This window comes from Lissotriton helveticus, chromosome 2_1 (genome assembly GCF_964261635.1).
Source record: "Lissotriton helveticus chromosome 2_1, aLisHel1.1, whole genome shotgun sequence".
Lineage (NCBI taxonomy): Eukaryota > Metazoa > Chordata > Amphibia > Caudata > Salamandridae > Lissotriton > Lissotriton helveticus.
Window position 1 is genome coordinate 1,005,214,703 of NC_136059.1, and position 16,764 is coordinate 1,005,231,466.

Consider the following 16,764-nt stretch of genomic DNA (forward strand, 5'->3'; position numbering starts at 1 on the left):
TTTAGCCTAAAACTGCGACCTCCTAATGAGAATCCGAACAGGTCTCTGCTTTCCTCTGCAATCGGAATGCTAAAGAAAGCATTCTTTAGATCGATCACTGTGAACCAGGAGGCAGATGCCGGAATCATTGTTAACAAAGCCGTAATGTCAGGGACCACAGGAAATTGTGGAACCACTATTTTGTTTACCTCTCTCAAATCTATAACAAAACGATACACAGGAGATTTAGTTGGGTCAGTTCGTTTCAGAATTGGCAATACAGGGCTATTGCACACGTTTCCACGAGTTTCTTCAACAACACCTTTTCCAATGAGATCATGAACGATTTCTAACAGCGCTCGTTCGCCCTCAAGAGAAATACGATATTGAGGTAAACGCGGTAATCGCGCATTTGGTTTCAATTGAATCACATAGGGTGGAATGTCTAACAGGCCCACGTCATTGGGACCTGTGGCCCATAAGGACGCAGGGAGGGAATTCAATTCCGGTGGGAATTTATCAACCGATAAATACATGGGAGAGATCACTCTCCTTCCCAATGTAAGCTCCACTCCTTCGGGGGAACAATACAATGTTGCATATAATCGTTTCAACAAATCCAGGCCCAAAAGATTTTCACCACAACCTGTAGATAGAATCAGTGGAGCCGTTAGCTCACGTGGTCCAATCATAAGAGGCAAAGGGTTAGAAACTGGGTTACTAACAGGGGCGCCAGAGAATCCAACGGAAACATTCGTTAAGCCAGACAAAGGTGCGCCAGGGAGTTTTGAATGCATGATGGAACTTTTCGTCGCACCAGTGTCTAACAGAAAAGGCTCAACTACACCCGATGTAGTCACTGCAACGTAAGGCCCACTCTGATCGACCGGAACTGACACTACTCCCTCTCTTTGTCGTTGGCTGTCCTAGTAGTGGTCATTTACAACAGTCTCGTGGTCTATATAATAGTCATCAACATTATACTGTGCAGATCGAATTGACCCCGCATTTCGCTGGTCGAAATAATTATTTGCATCCGATTGATTTTGATGACGATCAATCTGATTGTGGGATGAACCACGACCTCTACCACGTGGTGCCTGCTGAGGACCACCGCCACGATTTCCTCGTGTCGACACACCATTCAGACGGTCCCGTAAAGCAAGACAATCATATTTTAGGTGTCCCTCTTTCCTACAATATGCGCATTGATTATACCCAAGTGAAGATCTGGGATCAAAGTTGTCAGAGCGCGGCTGTGTTCTATCAAGCTGTGCTCGTGGTCGATACTGCTGTTGTGCATCATTTTGGTTTGATCGTGGAGGGTATGCTTGCTGCAACAAAACCTTCGTTTTGAGCTCCTTAGTTTTCTTTTCTACACGATCACTTTCTTCCTTTTCCCTATTCTCATAATACTGAGCCGTTGCTAATATTTGCGCAGGGGTTGAAACTGCCCACGCACTTTCTGAATTCTTTAATTTGTTGCATAGCTCAGGCAGCAAATTTGACACAAATTTGTCAACGAATAACCGCTGACCTCCCTCAGCGCCCATGTCCTGGCCGCTGTGGTCAATAAACGCTTCCTCAAACCTAGTAAAGAAATCTGAGACACTCTCGTCTTTCTTTTGCTTACAAGCTGATAACTTATCCCAGTTCACCTTCATCGCTGGCATGAGAGTTTTCATGAGCGTAATGATTTTTTGAGGCAAATCCAAGATCAACTGTTCAGGTTTAGCCCCACCAACTTGTAATGCATCAGCTGCTAGCAGTGCAGCCCAATCACCCCCTAATTCAGCTGCGTGATTGGCTTGACGAATTTTAGCCCAAACTGGTTGCGGTACAACATTGCCAAACAACATGTCGATGTCGGCAATATTCATAATAGAAGCTTCTATCAGTTGTGATAACTCCTTATAATAACCAGCCGGATTTTTACGCGGATCGGGTAAGGATTGCTTCACTTGCAAAACTTCCGATCGTTTCCAAGGAAGATGTATCCACACCCTTCGAAAATGTGGTAAAACCGGAGGGTTTGCACCGGGGTCACCAGGTACCCATAGCGGCGGAACCTCTCTCATAGGATACTGACCAGGAACCGCTTTCCAATTCTCAGTGGTATCATCTGATGACACCCGAGAATGTGCTGTGGGTCTGAATGCTAATAAGCGTTCCACAGCACGTCGTACATCGTCTCCTATAATCATACCGTTCGAAAAGTGACTCTGGAGTTCAATTATGTCGGACGGTACATCATCTACATCATTATTGTACCATTCTTCTCTCAAAAAGTTACACATCTCCTCAAATACGAATCTCTGCGTTGGCTCATTAAACTGAGAAAACGTATCAAATACTACACGCGAAGTGTAATTAGCAGGATGTCTTATCCACCTATGTGCCATTGTTACTAACGTCTCTTTCTCCCTACCACTAGGGATCTGACTCCGTCTCTGAGGAGTATCAGATGAATCCGACGAAAATAACGGACCAGGAAGAGGTGAATAAAGGGTAGCAACAGAGTTAGGTACACGCTTACGAACAGATGGGGAAAGAAAAACAGGAGCAACAACACTAGAGGTGAAGGAAGGCATAGTAGGAACGGACAAGATAGTCGGAGTAGCAGAAACAACAGTCTGCAAAGGTACAGGTACAGGAGCAGTAGGAACGAGGACAGGTGGTGGAACAAACGTAGGGTTAACAGCGGGCTGGCCCGCAGCCGCTGGAGCAACAAGAGGAACAACAGGAGGAGCTATAGGAGGAGCTACAGGAGCAGTAGCACCCTGTACATAAGGAGGTGGTGATTTTATCAAGTATGATAGCAAGGAATCCTCCTTTAAATCTTCTTCTTTCTTTTCTAGATTATTCGGTAAGACTGGGTAACATTTATCTATTTTCATGTGATGCAATCTAGTAGCGATTTCCATATCTTTTTCTTCTTTGTCTTGTCTACATTCTTTTATAGCTTGCACTATCGGAACAAACTCTTGCTTTTTATCCTTTTTAAGTTGTTTGATTTCTTTCTGTTTGGCCTCTTTACGCCATATCCGAAAGGAATCAAACATAGCTGGCCTAGCTTTCTTTAAAAATAATTTAGCCTCAAGATTATCTAAAATCGAAAGTTCAAAAGTTCCATGTGGTGGCCATCTAAGGTCACCGTCTTTCCTTGTATAGCGGATCCAGTAATCATTATAGATTATGGGACCCACACCGTGTCGACTATAAAGATCATGAATAGGAGTTCCAACTGGAGGTATCGGACATGAGTCCTCCAACCGGGAATCCATTGCGCAACATTTGAAAATACGAAACAAACCACTATGGCTAGGCATCGTGCACACTAACCTAGTATCAAACTTCAAGGATTACCGAAGCAATAAAACCTCGTGTAAGTCAAAACCCTCGGTTTTTGGCAATTGCAACTGTCAAATAATACTAAGAACCAATACTAAGAACCACAAATGCAATGGAACCATGCAATACAACAAAGCCTTAAGGCTATTACAAAGCTCGGAGAGCTATTACCACAAAGCCTTAAAGGCTAACCACAAAGCTTTCAAAAAGCTAGAACAACCACTAAGGACTGGGAGCGACCCACAAATACTTAACTCAGAACTTCAATGGCGTCACCAGGAAGGCCCGTCTATCGTCTCGCTTGTACATAAGGTCTACGCCGGGCGTCGAAGACAGGTCGACAGTCAGGGCATCGGTCCGTCGCAGCCGTCAGGAGGCGGGAATCTTCGCAGGGAAAAACTTCGGGCCACTTATTTCGACAACAGGATCGATGAAGCGGGGTGCACCTTCCCTCGGAGATTTCACACGAAGTTCCTCACGATCATCAGGCTTTGGACCGGACCGGTACCGCTGAAGTCGCCCCACGTTGGGCGCCAACTGAAGGACTGGACTTTTTAACAGTACCAGCGGTGCCAGGGAACAACACCTATAACCTTCATGGGATACCTGTTTCGGCGCACAAACTACAGAGACACGGGACACTTCCTTCGGCGTCAGAGATTCAAGGTTTATTACTGCAGGGAACACAGAAGTCACGACAAGTACAACACGTGCAACTTGGGGAGACTGCTTCAAATTGGTTCTGTGGATCGCTCCTTTTATACAAAATTAACTCATAGGACAACATGGTACACAAAAGTTTACAACCTGGTTCCCATAATTATCCCCCAGAGGGGTCGCTTTGGTCACTTTGGTACACATAAGGTCCGGAACATAAGTGCGGAAACATTTGGCGGTTCCCAACTGTAAAAACCCATCTTCCCAACATTAGTGAATTCCAATCGGCAGTAAAAACAGATCGAAATAGGGACAAAGACAGGTGCAGAGGGAGATGGAGACAGTGGGGAAATCGAAAAGGGTGTAAAAGGGGAGGTATCGGGAAACACGAGATACAGGCATCAAAGGGACGTGCCTAATGAGATGCACGGCTGAGACAATAAACCGGACGGCAAGATGAGCCTCGAGCGGGGCCATCTGCCTTACAGTATCATCCCCCTCATCGTAAAAGATATTTACAAAGTACATGTGTCTTCCACAAATATCCTGAGAGTCCCAGGGTGACGAAGCGGACAGTGTCCGTTCGCTGGCTACTTGAGGGCAAGAGACAAAATGGATGCCGTATCTAAGATGGAACCTGTGGGTACAGATGAAAAAACTCACACATCAAATGAACGGTTTAAGTTAGCACAGCGAAACTGCGCACACTTACTAAACTCGTCATTTGCGGTTCTTAGATACCAGACTCGACCATATTCGTGCGAGTCGAAAACATCACTTAAAATTGTCACGGAACCTCAAGTGGAAACCCCCTCTGTAAAAAACAACATGTCATTTCTTTTTCCACCTTTTCATAGCCTTCTAGAGTACTACATGTTCTCCTCGCCCTATAGAATTCGCCAAAGAGAATACTTCTAATGAAGGGTGTCAGATGAGAGCTGTTTGCATGCAGAATTGTATTTCCTGCTGTGGGTTTTCTAAATACTGTAGTTTCCAATTTCTCCCCTCTCACCTGTACCCTTATATTTAAGAAGTCTATACCTGTTTTACTGTAGTGTCCCACAAATTTCAATGCATCAATGCCATTGCTTTCTTTTGTACATGAACCATTGAGAAGAATAAAGAAAAAGAAATATCCAAATGGACTTCTTTTGATTACTGTATGGGTAAATGCCCATTTTACAAGTTTGGACTTATAATTTAGTGTGCCTCGGCAATTGTGCAATACATCTCTCTTCTCTCCGGTGACCAACAATAAAGAACTTTTTGCATAAATTTAGCCTCATCATCAGTGATGAACTATTTAGAATTTTTTATGTAAAGTAAGCATAAAAAACTAGCCTGTAATAAATCCAAGAATTAGTACAAGAATAATTAAGCCAAGAATGGAGAATTACAAGAATTCATTTAACAATGGTATGTTACATACTTATTTACAAGCCCTTTGCGATGCTCCTGCGTAACTTTTAATACTGGAAAAAAGTGATGTACTGGCAGCACAAGAGGCTTGTAATTAAGCCCCTCAGTTGTTAAGAACACATATTATTAAAAACATACATCTATCCTACTAAGTGAAATCCTGACCATTCACAGCATGGGAGGGAGGAACAATAAGAACATCCATGTCTTTGATATATTGTGATTTTATTTACACTACCAGCTTTGAAAATCACAATTTTTTTCTAAATAACAAAAACTCTGATTATGTGCACATTCAAAGCTGTTGCACAGTACATTCAGCGACAGTAATTAGTTTCAAGTACAATTTAGCAAGAATTGCCACATTTTAACATTCAGCTGAAGATAAAAAGTCTTCCAAACATCCTCCTAAAACATATGCTTTAGCAACCATTGCTCATCTGTAAGAATGTGCTCCAAACTCACATACTTACTTTCACACCTCCTCCAGCATAATACATCTAAATCATCTTGCAATTGTTGCAATAGCCACTGGTTTATACGGCTTCATATACAAGATCAAACGTACTGCACCAAAGTCTCTCATATCCCAATTTGTAATCTCATACACACATAATTTAGGTTGTTTTCTATAGATAGGGTATTCTACTGCTCTGGGAGATGTTTAATTCATTCTAGTTATATTGAAAATCACTCTTTATGGTGTATAAATCGTGGCTGAAAGACACTGAAGTAAACAACATTGCTAGCTTCCATGACAAATGTTACAAAAGCAAATCAGTTATTTAACCAATTCTTCAAAGAACAAAGAACCACACTCACATCCCACAAAATACAATACTTTTGGTTTTGTGGGCCTTTTTAGATTAATACTTTTCATTAGTTTACATGCTAATCAAATCTTGCAACCTGAACTCCATACATTAGTAAATCTCCTACCGGAATATAGCTGATCTCTATGAATTCACTGTTTGGTAACTTAAACCTTTTTTAAAATAGATCCCAATAGATTTACTACCTGAACTACAAGTGCTCTCATGGAATCCAAATTGTGTCACTACACCAACAATGCCAATTGTTCCAAGCTGAACAATATCACTTTCCGGTTCCTGGCACCCACACCTCTTTGACCAATTTAACAACTTCTCCTGAAAGTCCATGTGGGCATATTATCTACAGATGCAGATAACTATCCCTAACCGCGTTTAGCGCAGTTTTATTTATCGCCGACTATCGCTGGATTTTATTGCCCAGTTAGCGCTTTATTAACAACACTTATTACCAAGGTGAGAAAAAATCCAGCGATAGCTGCGTTTTGGGGGGGAAATCCTTGTAGATACGCCATGGTGGACTTAGCCTGATGATCCACCTCCCATTAAGGTGATGGCTTAATCAGGATCACATCCTTAAGAGGTAGCAGGCCGCATTGTTATTATCGCGATGTTCAGTTAGTGACCTTTTCGTGATGTTTCCAGACTTATTAGCGATGTATATGATTAAGATGCATAGCGTCACTGAAACGGCTGCTAACATGCGCTAGTGCATGTTAGTGCCGCATTGTTAATAGGGCAATAGAATTTTTGCCGCTTCATCGGCATAATGTGCAGCTAAAGCGACGATTAAGCCCTTGACAATATGCCCCATAGACTCTCTAGGGACCTCCAAAACATTTCAAGCCATCAGCTATCACTGCCCTTTCAGAACCATGTCATGCAACTTTCCCTGAGCATTCCAAAGGAGGGTTAGAAACAAAGGATATAACGGAGGGAGAGGAACACTAAACCCTTTCACTGTAGGGAACCAAGCCTGAACTGACCACCAGGGAGTAATTAAAACCCGACCTACCCAATCTCTATCCATCTGCAACAATTCTCTTGGAATCATGGAAAAAGGAGGAACAGCATAAACTCCTTTCCTTGGCCACACTTTCAAAAAGGCATTTACTTCCACTGCTTCTGAGTCTGGACTCCAACTGTAATTCCTGTGGAGCTGTATTTAGACTCTTGACACAAAAAGATCTAAAACCAGGGAACCCCATCTCACCTGCAACCCCAAAAACATATTTCTGTATAGCTTCTATTCACTCTAATCTATCAAGTACCTTGAATTCCAATCCACATCTACATTTAGCTTCCACAGAACATATTTTGCAGTCACAGAAATCTGGTGTTCCAGGCAGTAATGCCAACACTTTCTTGCTTAATCTCTCAGGTTTTTGAACCTTGTTCACACCATATGATTGACACACATGACTGCTGACACACTGTCCATTCACAAAATAATTGACCTCTTTGCTCCTCAATCAAAGCTGTTCACTGCAAAGGAACTGCCATCAGCTCTAAACAATTGATATGCAAAATCTGCTCCTCTTTTGTCCAGTTCCCACCTGGAGAGTGATACCTTGTATTTGCACCCAATCTGTCAGATTTCTAAGATCATTTCTACCTTGTCTCCAAAAATTGCTTTTCCATTCCAGGCTTTCATGTTCCTTAGCCCCAAAGGATCTCCTCTCTTGCCTCGCCATTCCATTTTATGTGACGATGATACCACCAACCTTTCTGAAGATATTCTGCTTTTAATCTCTGCAATGATGAATAATACAAAGTCTTGGACAAATTGTCTGGATTGTCGATGACAGGAAACCTATGATACAAGCCAGCTCTTTCAAAGGTAAAGATTCTCTGTTCATATTTTTTATTAACTATTTCAGTACCTGACTTATTTTTTTCTGCTGGAATAATTAACCAATATAACTGAATTCACTATGAACCCCCATTCACTCCATCAATCTTCCTGGCACCAAAGCCAATGTATCCCTGTTTACTATGTTTCCAAGTCCTGTAACGAATAGATTGTCAATTGAAATGTTTCTAATAAACCTTCTGTGCTGTGCCAAGGTGTCAAATCCAAATGAACCAATAATGCCTTCTTATCCGGCGCACCCATAACCTATTGGATGCACTTCTTGCTGTTGTAAATAAGATACCACAGTCATTAACAACTTAGCAAAAGAGCACAGAGCAAATGAAACCCTAAAAGGCAGCCAAACAAAGCACCACCATCTTTTGCCCCACCGAAACACTAAAGATCTTTGAAGATCCCTGTGAAATGGAATAGTAAAATAGGTGTCTTTGAGATCTAAATAACTTATCCAGCCCAGATGCCTCGGTACATCCCTCAAAATGTGAATTCCTTTAATTTAAAATGTAGAGAAACTTCTGATTGATTAAAATCTTTCAAGTGTATGACTGGTTTCATCCCAGCGATTTTAATCTCTTTACTTTTCTTTTTTCAAACCCTGCCAGTCACACTACCCATTTCCCTGACTCAGAACATATGCAACACACTTAACACCTTCTTAATTGATAAAAGATCATTAAAGACAGCAATGCCCCTACCTCTTTCTCTAATAAAACCATCCCAGAAGACAGGCAGCTCGTCACCCTATCCGCTTTTCCTGTTATCAGCAAGGATTGCCTTGTGGACCCACTGATCAAAGTCAAATTGGGCTCCCCAATTGACAGCTGTCCCCCGAAAGTCTTAAAAGACTAATTTCCATGATTCAGCTATATCCCTACTCAACCTGTCTCTTAGCCAAGGTTCCTAGTTCATTTACAGAGGCCACAGTGGTAACCCTCCAAAAGAAAGCTGGCGAAAACCCACTAGTACTGAAAAATTATTGTCCCATCTCTACCTTTCTTAGCAAAGATAGTGGAGGCACATGTAGCAAGGTCAGTTTTCACCCTGCTCACTCCACTGAAACCGTCATCCTCTCTGTGATTGATGACGTGTGCTACACATGTGACAGGGGCTACACACAGACACTGGTTCTGCTCGACCTATCGGTGGCCTTTGGTATGGTTGACTGCAACCTCCTGGTGGACCTTGTTGAGGCTACAAGACTGAGGGGCTTAGCGCCCAACTAGATCTTTTTTTTTTTTTTTAAATCAATCACAATCCATTCGTCTGACCTCTTTCAACTCACCCAAAGTTCACCTAGATTGTGGAGTACCACAGAGTTCCTCCCTTTCTCCACATCTCTTCAACCTGTACATACGCCCCCTGTCAATATCTATAATTATGCAGCTGACATGCAGCTAAAGTATCTCTGTATCTAAGGAGGTCTTCCAAAACATGATGCTGTTCATCAGTGACTGGATGAATAACTACCATCTAAAATTAAATTGAGATTGTCATCACCACAAACGAGTTTGACTTCTGGAATACATAATTTGTAGTCTTCCGATATGGATGCTCCCACCTCCTGCAAGTATTCAGCAAAAACGTTGGGGTAATATTGATAAGTAACTCTCTATGAAACCCCAACTTAGAGCTGTAATCTCCTCTTGATTTCTACTAAGAATCAGTAATATGTTACAATTTCTCACCCCTGAAGCCCGCATTCAAGCTATAATTGCCCTAGTCATCTACAGAACAGACTATCTATGCCAACTCTCTCTAAGTGGGCCTACAAAAATGCCTCAATCATAGGTTTCAGCTAGTTCAGGAACAGGAAGCATGACTAATCTTCTGACAACCCAGACACTGTCACATCATCACTCTGATGAAAAAGCTTCACTGGCTTCTGGTGGCACAAAGGAGAATCTTTAAAACTGGCTGCATTATCTTCGAAATTCTCAATGGAAAAAAGTCCTGCTTTCATCGCACCCCAATTAAAAAGTGCACCTCTAAATAAACTTTACAATCTGCTCTCATTAACTACCTGGCAATACCCAAGTTCAAAAAGAAGAGAATGGGTGGTTCCAGATATTTAGTCACCACCCCCACGTATCTGGAAATCCTTCCCTCTTGAGATGTGAACAGTTCCCAACTACATGAATTCAAACACATGTTAAAAACGTGGTTTTTCAGACAAGTATATGACTGATGCCTCTCCAGAAACTTCATATTGCCCTAGAGCCAAGACACCGACAGGTTTACATGCATTCAATATATAGCAGTAACATAAGATAGCATAACATAACATTTTTGACCAAACTCTAATTGCTTAAAAAACTTTCTTGATCCCTGCCATACTCCTTTATGGCTCCTTTCCTAACATTTCCTTATTTTCTTTTCCTTTACCAATATTCCTTCCGAAACTGATAAATTGATCTGATTTGGAAAATGAACCTGAACTGATTCCTGCATTCGCTTCATCTTGTAACAGCTCACTGTCATTAAACCCATGGATCTTGAGCTAATTCCTCCCACATATAAACAAACAACTTCAGATGTCCTCCTTGGGAGGGAACAATTGGAAAGGAATCCAGACCCACCTGAAATATTGTACATATGTTCTTCTCCCGCTCAAATTTCCCTAGACCTACCCCCTATTCATTGGAGATGAAAACAACTGGCAACCTGACTGTTTCGAGACATTCAGATAGCTCTGAATAGAGAGTATCCCTGTTAAAAATGTTTAGGTCTGTATTGGCAATAACTGGGAAAGCAAGCTCTGCCTCTCACCCAGTCCTCCCAAAAACATCTCCTGCAAAAAAACCTTCTCATAGCCAAATGGACTTTATCCAAATTAGTGGATGTTGTAGTGTATTTTTTGAGTTCCTTCAGGTTGTTATCCCCAAACAAAAGACCCTGCACCTTATAACCATCCTCAGTAAGAGTCATGTCCACCAATTCTGTGTTGATTCTCATAAGAATTATACTGTATGCTGGATCTAGCCCCTCAAGCAGTTTAAATCGATGTATGCATGGGTTCTTTTTGTACAGATTTATGCAAGTCTACTTACATAACCAAATATGGACTTACACTTATTATCAGAACTAAGCTGTTGCTTGCCCTGCGTAGATACATGATCTGGCAGGCCAAGTGTGAGGACTCAGTTCGGAAGTGATATATATTGGAAGCAGTTGAGGTGTGTAATATGTAAATATTCCCCCGCTGATGATGGATAGCATGATTTGATGGGATAAGAGGTGGCATTTATCCAAGAAAATTGATAGTCATGGAATTATCTGGACTTTTTCTTCAATTACAGACTTAAGGTTGCAACATGTATAGTGTAATTCATTACAGATGTGACATATGGAGAAATTGTACTTCATGTATGATATCAAGAAACTAAAGATAGTTTCAAAATATTATATTTTATAATGATGTTTGTTTGTATGAGGTTGCCTGATAATGAAATAATGAGAAACTTTAGGAGCTAGGGATGGTCACATATATATAGCGAGTGACAATATACCCTGTGGCGATTTATATTAATAGATGCTGAGCTCATATTTGGGGTTGTTATCAAGTGGTTCACTTTTGATATCACTTGGAAATCACTAGAAGATAATGTATGAGAATCGTTTCGGAGAAATTGTTATAGTGCTCAATGATGTGCATGCTTCACTAATGATATATGCAGAATGGCTATATCTTTTACTAAATCTTTTTTACATTTTCAACATTTTGTTTAGAGATGTTTTTAATCATATTCTGAATGTATGCATATATGATTTTTATTGTTGGCCTGACCAAGTCCCCAGTGAGTGAAATGCGCGAAAGTAAATTTATGTCAGGAGAAGAATTCTTCAATAAAGGATTATCTGTTAACTTAAATTATGGACTAGCCTATTTGTGAATTTACATGGACTCAAAACTGTATGTCAGAATGCAAACCCGTATGTTTGTTCATGAAGCCCTCACCCACCAACCTGGTTGGTGGCATGCTTCATCATCGGGCCCACCCAGTGACACCGAGTGTGTCCCGGGTGTGCTACGACACCTGGATACAGCGGAGCAGGTATGTTACTGAAAGTGCAGTGTGGTGAAGTGATAGTGAAAGGTTAAAAGCTATACAGGGATCCAAGTACCCGAGGGTAAACTTAAACTTTAATAACTGGGTAACTGCTAGCATTAAAATAGGCTGCTGGATGTTTTAGGAGTATATATTAGGGTCTCCTGCATCTAAGTGTGGTCTACATGTTTCAGCCAGGCCTTTTTGATTAAAACTGGCTTTCCTCAGGACCAAGAGAAATGGTGGTGCAATTTTCTTAATTTAAGTGAATGTGTGATTTTGAAAAATGTGAAGCACTCGCTAAGGTGCTCTATGTGTATGAGGGGGATTCCCTCTTAGAGCATCAGTTGGCTAATAGCCATAAATGCCCCATGGAGAAGCCCTGACAGTGCTATTGGCCGATACTTTCTGTCGGTATCTGTGGTAAACCTCTTGCTGTCTCTGGGACCTCCGTGAATAAACCCAGGGGATACGGACTAGTTATCTGATTCTCTCTCTCTCTCTCTTGATAACGATATAAACTTAAATTATGGGCCATCATGGCATCATTAGAGATTTCATTTGATATTTGGATGTGAGATGTTCATCACCTACTAAAATGTTATTTTATTAATACTTTGAATGGCTAGAAACATATACTTTGATATAGTGGAAGAAGAGTACTGGGTATATTGCCTTAGTACCTCCCAAAGTAATCTGTGCTAAACCTCTGTTACATAAATCTACTTTCCTCCCAAAACACTAACCGATTCTATCACTATCTAAAATGGCTGACACTACTGACTTTCTCAAGATACTTAAATTTAGATTTCCAAATCTAAAATTGATGCAACAATCAAAACAGAAGTCCTGCATCCTCTTCTCTAAACCTTCTGCATATTATGAGAATTATTGTTGTTAAAAACACATTTGTGAACTTACATATAGTCTCTAAAATCAGGATGCTCTAGTCCTATTTCTGTATTTCTGCACACATCAACACATTTTACTGCAATCTAACAGCCCTTGCACAGAGGGCATTTTGTGCTGACTAGACCTCCTAGAAGATTCTAAATTCTCATGTTACGGTCTATCTAGCCGCTAGTTTTCTTAAAGAGGCCCTTCGCGTAAGTGCCCACTTATGAATCTGAATATACCTCTGACCTCATCTGAAAGCCCAGAACAAAGTTAGAAAACATACATTAAAGAGAAAATCATGAGAGTGTAAACATGTACTCAATAAAAGTGAAATATAGGCTCCATAATGAAATAGAACCAAAGAGCAAAAACCCTCAACCAAGCACCTTCAGAGAAAATAGGCGTGCAACTTATCTCTCAGGAAACCACATTAAAAAGGATGGCCCCTGTAGATTTAGAGTGTTGTTTGTTGTTTGAAGTTCTCCGTTGCTATGTGACGGTGCTGCTGTAGGAAAAAACATTAAAGGACACTGCACATAATCAGACCCTTTGTTCTGAACATAAAATTATGTTTTTGCAGTTTCTCTCTCCAAACAAATAAATTGCCTTTTAAATAACTTTGAGGGATTTGTGTTCAGCATAAAATGCAGTAATCTAGTTGGATTCTGATCCAACGAAAGTGTTTTACAAACTTTGTATTCTCTCTAACCATACCTGGCCCTTGCTATTAGATAACTCGCATCACTGCACTTTACAACAGAGGCAATGGTCCTCTGATGGATCTTTCTCCATCGGAATGAGGGGTGAGAGATCAGGATGTCCAAAAACCATTGTCTACCCAATGAGGACTATTAAGTGGTAGCCAACTCACAAATTCAAGATAAGGTTCATATACACTACTGTCAGAACCATGCTATACTAGTAAAGTAATGCAATGGGAAGACCCAACTTCCTAAAGAAGTTTTGTTTAACCAGAATTATACACAATAAATGTTCTGCCGTTGCAACACAGGCTATAAGCAGCAGAACTTGATGCTCTGAAAATAATCTATGATTCTCCCTTTTACGCATTTAGAGTCAATGTTCAATAAGCACAGTTTTAAAGAAAGAACATTGAGACACAATAACAGACTCAGGCAATTTTAGATGATTTGGTTATTGTATTAAAGATCTAAATTCAATGCATATAAGTAACATTTTAAGCACTTCAGTCCAGAATCTAATAGCATGTAGTACGAAAACACACATTTAGTCAACGTTTTCTAATCCATAAAGAGGACGGTTTAGGATCGAAAGGCAAGAGGATGGTTTACAAATTCAAAAGGGTTCTATAGTAAGGGGCAATGGGATCAAGTTAAAGTCCATGGGCATGGGCAAAATGGGAAATGGAGCAAAATCAGGAGAATTTAAATCTGGTTTCTCTCCAGACAGTCCAAAACAGTTCAGCAAACAAGATCATTGGCATAGATAAAAAGCAGGGGGCATAGAAAAATAGGTTGTTGGCAAAGAAGGATTCCAATCGATCTGTTAAGAGCAGAGGCATCAGCAAAGTAGTCCAAAAAGTAAGAGCCATGAGGATGGTTGATCACAAAAAAGGGTAACTCCAGAAAAATAACTATGTAAAGGATCATCATGCCCCTCCTTAGGGATATCATCTTTTATAGCCTTTATGACATGCATGTGACTTCAGCCATCAAACCACAATGGTCTGATCATCATGTGATTATTCTTCCGATTGTCAGGTACAATTTCGATACTCCAGCATGCTGTCTCATGCTGGGCATGAGAAACAACTATCTTTTTCATCCTCAGTGGTGAGTTGACAGTTGTTTGCTGTTTGCCGCACTGTTTTCATGTTCGCACCTGGAATGGGACTTCATCCTCCAGGATCCCTCGTCCAGAGGAGGCGTGTACAGGACACACATCATGCTAAATTGCTCCAATGCCCCGCAGGACATTTTTTGCCACTTGCCGCATTGTTTTCTTAGTTGCACCAGGAGTGGGACCTTGTCTTCCAGGGTACCATGGGCTGAGGAGGCTGCACACAGGTCACACATTGTCCTAAAGGTATTGCAAGGCCCTCATGGTGCAGGACATTATTTTCTGTTTGGTTTGCTGCGCTGTTTTCTTGATAGTACCTAGAGTGCCGGAGTGGGACTTTGTCTTCAAGAATCTCTTGGGCTGAGGAGGCGGGGCACATGTCTCACATAGTGCTAAAAACGCTCGAAGGACCCTGTGGCATGGGATGCAAGTGGGCATGCCCGGGCCTCACCTGGGCTAAGCCTGGGCTAAGGGCGGACCCGTCTTCACCCGTCATCGTCCGGTGGAGGCCGGGATGGGCCACATCTTTTAGTTCATCTTTCAAGAAGGTACTGTATTCCCCACAAACTTTTCCGCCAGTGTTTTATCTGGTACTCTGTACCTAAATTCCTCCTGTTTCGTTAGCAGTGACGACATTGGTAAAGGAAGATAACAAGTTGGCATTCAGCCCCTACCCCACCTGCTAAGGCACTTCTATTGATCATATACTGGAACATGCCATGAGCGGTATTAACATGGACATCGCCCTTATGGAAAGGAGTCTATCCGTTAACCTCTGGCCAGGGTCATTGCTGTAGTGTTGGGCCTAGTCTATCAAATTCTCCTTCAGCTGTCCTCACCCCTGCATCTACAGGAGCTGTGGCCAGCCACCAAGCTCACCAAACCCTAACGCCCCATAACCCCTTGAAGTCTTCTCACACCATATCCACTGGGTTTGAGGTTTCTAGCTCTGCATTTTAGCAAACAACAAAAGAGTGACACACCAGGTGCAATACAATCCAAAACCAAGTATTTAGCCTTGGAACTCTGGTCAAAAGTGATTGGTGAAAGAAATAGCTCTGCATTCATAAGAATACCAAAACAAGGCTCTTGTTCAAAGCAGCTAATATCTGGCGCAATACCCCCACAGGAGGCATCCTTTTAAGCCTCGGAGAAGACTGACGAGTTGGGCGCTGAAAGTTCTCTTTACATTATATCGCCTTCTGGAGTTGTAGGTGCCCCACACCTGGCTCAGGGCAGCATGGAACTCCTATGAAAGGACTTTTTGAGCAACTTAGTTCTTAGCTGAAATCTCTTATATACACTTGTATTTAGACGCTATAGAAGCCAGGTTAGCGTAGTTTAGTCTGCGCCTGGATTTAACTACTTCAGTTTGTGATAGTAATGACTCTCACACTACAGGGTCAGTGCAATCTGCATCCAACCAGCCCCACAAAGTGGCACCAGTCTTATCTAATCTACTAATCTCACTGCACATAGGGACCCAGTCCTGCCCAGGGAGATCCCACTTGCAGAGCAACCCGTTTGAGTCACCCTTGAAGTCACACAGAGGGAGTCTTTCCTGGAGCCAGAGACACAGGACAGGGGTCTATCTGTATGGCCCCAACCAGAAAAGAGTCGACAGCTGGTCCATAACTTCCTGGGCCCATTAAGGCCGTAGTAAATCTTCCTCCTGCCATATGTCGCTATGTGGCTGTGCTCACAGGGGTTTCTCCTCCAGGCAATGGACAGAATTAATCCTATGAGTAACTGTTTAACAAACGGCCGAATAGGTTAGTACGAAATAAAGGATTTTCCTTCCATCATGCTAAAGATATTTAAATGGTGCGTAGAAGCGATTGGATAGGTCTGGACCCCACAGATCAATCAAAAGAGACACTCTGCCTAAAAC

General features: G+C 41.7%; 1 long non-coding RNA gene across 1 annotated transcript in view; it reads left to right on the forward strand.

Annotated features, from left to right (window-relative positions):
* Positions 1-16,764, forward strand: part of LOC144818404 (uncharacterized) — a 100,187-nt gene that overhangs the window by 14,528 nt on the left and 68,895 nt on the right. The window contains exon 2 of the long non-coding RNA XR_013607099.1: positions 7,883-8,076. This is a non-coding gene — a long non-coding RNA (uncharacterized LOC144818404). The remainder of the gene's footprint in view (positions 1-7,882; positions 8,077-16,764) is intronic.